This window comes from Macrobrachium nipponense, chromosome 7, assembly GCF_015104395.2.
Source record: "Macrobrachium nipponense isolate FS-2020 chromosome 7, ASM1510439v2, whole genome shotgun sequence".
Taxonomy (NCBI): domain Eukaryota; kingdom Metazoa; phylum Arthropoda; class Malacostraca; order Decapoda; family Palaemonidae; genus Macrobrachium; species Macrobrachium nipponense.
Window position 1 is genome coordinate 108950005 of NC_061109.1, and position 5770 is coordinate 108955774.

The window sequence follows — 5770 nt, forward strand, 5'->3', positions numbered from 1 at the left end:
ATCCGTCGTCTGCATATAATAGTGCCACTATCCTTATTACTTAACTTTCTAAAACCTTCTGTTGTATTTTCTAATTTTTCTATTATCAGGTACGTCATTTAATAGAAAGGAATATGATTGAGCCATTGCATCCCTGTCTTATTCCATTAGTTACATTTAGTTCTTTTTGTTCTGTATTGTTAAGGCATATTCTTGTTACATCATTTGTATATAATACTTTTGCAAGCTGCATTTAATTTAACTTCTTTGGCTGGTATGTAGCCTATATTTCATCATGACCTCAATGAGCTTTTTACCTATTAACTGAGTCAAATGCTTTTTGGAAGTCTATTGTTACTACAAATAATGGGTCTTTTCTTCTGTACGTTCTTGTATGCCAGTATTGTAAGATATATTTAAAATTATCGATTCCTCTCCTTTGTGCGTAAAGCCTGATTGCAGTTCATTCATTTTTCTATATTTTCTAATATGTTTTTCTATTTTTGGTTTCTCAGGATCCCCATGAAGATTTTATATGATGCAATTTGTTAGAGCAATTGGCCTTAGATCTTTGACTGTGGGGTTTTGTTTTTGTTTTTGTTTTTACAGTTCGTGTCCCATTGGCCTGACAAAACTGAAGTGAAGAGGAAGAGCGAAAAAGTTTAGTAATCGAAGAAACCCAGTCCAGGACCAACGTCGAATTGTACGTACTGGCCAAATTCCGAACACCAAACTACAGTGCGAGACGAGAGCAGTCTTCATTTACATAAACACCAGACTTGTTGTTTTAATTTAAAGGTCAGAGAATAGTAGCCTAATAGTTTTGCATCTCGTATTTAGAACTGAATTAGCCTAGACCTACCGTATTACCCACGTACTACTATACTAGGTATACCTAGGTAGTATTTTCTGGTAATTTTTACTAATCTAGGCTTAGGGGGAAACACCGCAGTGGATTCATCGTCATCGCGTGGATCAGCCTTATTCACTTGATATTTAGCTACTGACTACTAGGTACTACTAGTAGGTACTGGGATAGGTATAGGTAGCTATCCTACTACTTGTATCCTAGCTTAATACTACCCTATATTGTTTGAGCAGTTCTGATGGGTTAGTGGATTGTAGGATAGCTACTCTTTTTGTGAATTATAGCTACAGCAAATACTACTACTAGGCTAGCTATAGGCTACTCGGTTTTTTTCCATCTGTCCACCCGCCTGTGGTGTTTGCGTATGGTAACACTGCGTCCCGGGCTTTAGATAGCTACCTAGTTAGTACATTCAGCTTACATTCAACATTTATAATAATATCCTATTTCGCATATTAACGGTGTAATTCGCATACAGTAAATTATTAAAACACTTTTCAGCTGCAAATGTACACCCAGATATCCTTTTAGCTATTTACCTTAAACTTACACAGCGTAACTACCTAATACTAGTATTTAAAGCCTGGGACACTGTGTTACCTACCATGCGAAAACACCACAGGCGGCTGGACAGATGGAAAAAACAGAGTATGGGTAGTGGGCTAGTAATATGAATGTAATTTATTAGCAATCTTGTGAAAGGAAAAACGAAGGTAGATCTGGGTAGAACTTCCGCAGCGACCTACACAATGGCAGTTGCCGTTATTAAATACACCTAGGTTTGTAGCCTATCCCTACGCTATAGGGCGGTAAAGTAGACTGTGGGAGTTGACGTTTTCCTACGTTATTTTACTTACTGAACAAGAATTTAAAGTAATATTTATTCGGACGGCTGTAATTAACCCCCAGGGGCCAGTACTAAACATAGCGAAATACATTGGACGCCCCAATCCCTAGTGGATGTCGTATTTGCAGTTACGTTTCTTGCAGGGTAGTAATTCTAAAGAATAGTTCCGCACGGACTGCAAGGAACCTAACCACGGATACGACATCCACTAGGGATTGGGATTTGAGGCGTCCAATGTATTTCGCCGTGTTTAGTACTGGCCCCGGTGGGATAGCTAGTTACAGTCATTCGAATAAATATTACTTTAAATTCTTGTTTAGTAAGTAAAATAACGTAGGAAAATGTCAACTGCCATAGTCTACTTTACCGCGGAATAAGGGCTTAGAATTACCGGAGTAATACCTAGCCTATACACAGTCTTATGAAATCAGGCCAAAATGAAATACTAAACAGTTACCTACATACAGGGATAGCTAGGTATAGGGTAAACAACCGAGTGGAGTACCTGGGGCAGTCTTGCCCGCTCGTTGACCCACCTTCCAGAAAAAGTACTTTAACATGACCAGACACCGGAAGTGGACATCAGTCATGAGTCATCGGTCGTGGAAGCAACACTTCGAGACATCTACTTTCCTCTCGAATTGGGTGTTTTCTCCCAAAGTAGAAAAGAATGTCATAATTTAAGATTAAACGAAGGTTAATAACATTCTAGCCATGTGCAGTGCAAACTTACCTCCATGACACCTCCATTACGCTTTTGAAATTTTTACTTAAAACGCCTTACGTGTAGAGTTGATGCGCCATCTCGATGTTTGCGGAGTCACTTGTGTCAATAAACTTTCCATTTCCTGTGCTAAATCCGCACACCACTCGGACCCATAGACGCTGGGACACTTTCTTCACAACAATCTTAAACAATGACGACAATCGCCCTCAAGTCCAAGGAAACTCACGATTTTCCGGGAGGAAAGAAGAGTGCGCTAGATAATTTAGAATGCCCTCCCATTTAACGAAGGGGGGGGGGGGCTGCAAAATAGAGCTCATTCGTAACCCATTATTTGATATTAGCCAGAATTAGCTGCCATGTGGCTTGATTTCCTCTGCAGGGGGTTTCATGGTTTTCCAGAAGTTTTCCTTAACTAAGTATCCACTCTGAAACAGAGGTTTATTTATGTTCAGTGATCCACCACTCTGTCAACCCAGTGGTGAGACTGAATAGGAGGTTAACAGAAGTAGTCATTGCATCCCCTGTTTGCATGCCCAATTGCTAATGTGGCAATTATGGGTAGTATTCAACTTTAGTCTCTTATCAAGGACAACTTCCCGCCCAAGGAGTATGTACTGTAAGTCTTCTATATAAAAGGCGGTGGTCTTTATATTTTTATGGATAAATATCAAATTATTGAATAATTTGTATTTTCCAAGGTATTCAAACCAGGGCCTTTTGTAACTTAATCCTACCTCAACCACCTTGCTTTGTCCCTGTAGCCTAAGGAAAAGGTGATGGTTTTGTAAGGTGAACGGGGAGCAATCCTCCACTCATTCCCCATAACCACCAGTTAACAGCCTAGTTACCAAGTTCAAAATTTGCCCCAGTTGTTGCTGAGGATACACTTGTATGAAAGGCTCTGGTTTGTGTACCTATGAAACATACAAATTACTTCATAAAATTTCTTATATTGTATACTGTATCAACACCACTTGATTTCATGGTAATATTATTTACTCTGCCATGGCTGTATAAGCAAAACAATACTATTGGAAAGAAAATTTATTTTAGTTTTGTATGATATGGAAAAGATAATCTCTATTGCATATGTATGGAAAATATTTTCATTAGTACATAGGCTTTTTTATTGGTTTGTGTGTTAAATTCATAATTTTACCCTTTTATTTATTCATTTACCCTTTTGTTACATACTACAATAAATTGCAACTTTGTCCTGCTTAAACTGACATTAAGAATAAGTAGTATTTTAGTATGGAAACATACCATTGAAAAATTATGTTATGTACTAAAATATTTTACTAAGAACCATAAAAATTATTGCACAATACCCAACATAAATGTTATTAGTACAATTAAGTATAAAATTGAAAGGCATTTTATTGTAGCTTTGAATACCTCAAACATTTTCTACATCTTAGAATATTCTCTTTTTTTTTCAGCAAAATATAGGAATTTTTGGTTGTGGCTAACCTTACTTCATTATACGTATTGACATTTTACTGTTACTATTTTACTTTTTTAAAGGTAATGCAATAACTTACAACTTTCAGCTGTAAAATTACACTAAAATAAATATTAAGGAATAAAACCAGTTTTATAAGCAAAAAAGAAAGAGAAGACTGCATTGAATGCAGTTTTGGTGTTAGGCACTGAAAAAAATGCACTTTGTATTTTATATACCGTACATACTTCATTGAAATTTGCTTTTGAATATAAATGAAAGAATATCATTTGTAAAATCTCATTACGTACATTAACAGTATTTACAATATACTACTTCCATATAGTATTACAAAATGTCACGCCATTAGAAAGGGAAGAAAGTCTGTTTTAATATGGTTTTTTGTCAACTTAACTGGAATTGTTGTTTTACAGATTTTATGGTGAAGACAGCAGATTCTAGATAAGAATGGAAAGCATTTTAAGATTTTGATTTGGTCCATGCAAAAGTAGTTCTTAGAGGTAAAATGTTTCCTCTGTCAAAAAGTTTGTTTCAAAAAGTGTTTTTAAAAGGAAGATATGTGGCTAAAACGTCTTACCTTAGGATACAACGGTTGCATGCAGAAGCTCAAAAACATCGAAGTCTTATTCAAGTTCAAGGATCAGAAGCTGCTGCATTTTTGCAGGGTCTCATAACAAATGATGTTGAACATCTGGAAGAAGGGGCCACTAGTATGTTCTCCATGCTGCTGAACACCCAGGGAAGAATTCTTTTGATTCCCTAATATACAAGAAAAAAGATCATACATACCTTGTAGAATGTATGCAAGAAAGGCTGAACAGTTGATTAAAACATTTGAAAATGTTCAGAGTAAGAAGGAAGGAAAGTTGATATAGATCATGTGGATAACCATTGTGTTTGGGCAGTGTTTGATAATAATATCAGTTTTGAGGATATTACTCCAATGGACATGGAATCGCTATATATGAACCCAAAGTCAGAGTCAAAAGTAGATTTAGAACTGCCTGACAATTATAAAAGTGAAGTAATTGCAACTAGGGATCCTAGATTGAGATATCTTGGCCATAGAGTGATTGTGCCTGTAAATGCCAATATAAGGGACATAATTCCTAAAACAGAGGTTACTGATGGGATGTACAAAACACTAAGATATAGATTAGGGGTTTGTGAAGGCATTGATGAAATTCCCCCAACTAAATGTTTTCCATTAGAAGCAAACTGTGATTATCTCCATGGAGTAAGTTTCCACAAAGGATGTTACATTGGCCAAGAACTGACAGCACGAACATTTCATACGGGTGTAGTTCGGAAGAGGTATATGCCCATCACATTTTCTGGTGATGCATCTCACTTAGCCTTTGATTCAAATGTAGTTAATGAAAAAGGAAAAGCAGTTGGAAAAGTGCGGGGAATTACTGGTGTTCAAGGTATAGGTCTTATGAGAATTGAAGAATCCTTGGCTGCTCAAGAACTAACAGTAGATAATTTGACTGTTTATGTTTGTAAACCAGCTTGGTGGCCTTTTGAAGCTTCAAAAGAAAGAGCTAAGTAGTGCTAAGTAATGTAGATATATTATTGCTGAAATTGGAGATATCTTGTGGCAAGGTTTATGAATTGTAATGTGCAGTAACTCAGTGGTATCAGAGCATTTGAACATATGAATATATTCGAACAGTGCACAGTATAGACTCTTGAGTTCAGGATTCCTGAAGGCACAAATATTATGATCATAAGTCTTCTGAGACAATGAAATAACAATACTGTACCTCCCTTTCCTAATTGAAGATTTGTTATAGCTGTGTTTTCTAGAAATGCATATTACTGAAGTCTTTGAAATTGTATTATTATTTTGATGTGCTTATAAATTTAGTCAAAGGAATTTAC

General features: G+C 36.3%; 1 pseudogene; it reads left to right on the top strand.

Moving 5' to 3' along the window:
* The first annotated feature begins 590 nt into the window (after positions 1–590).
* LOC135217192 (putative transferase CAF17 homolog, mitochondrial) lies at positions 591–5453 on the top strand (annotated as a pseudogene).
* Positions 5454–5770: the final 317 nt, after the last annotated feature.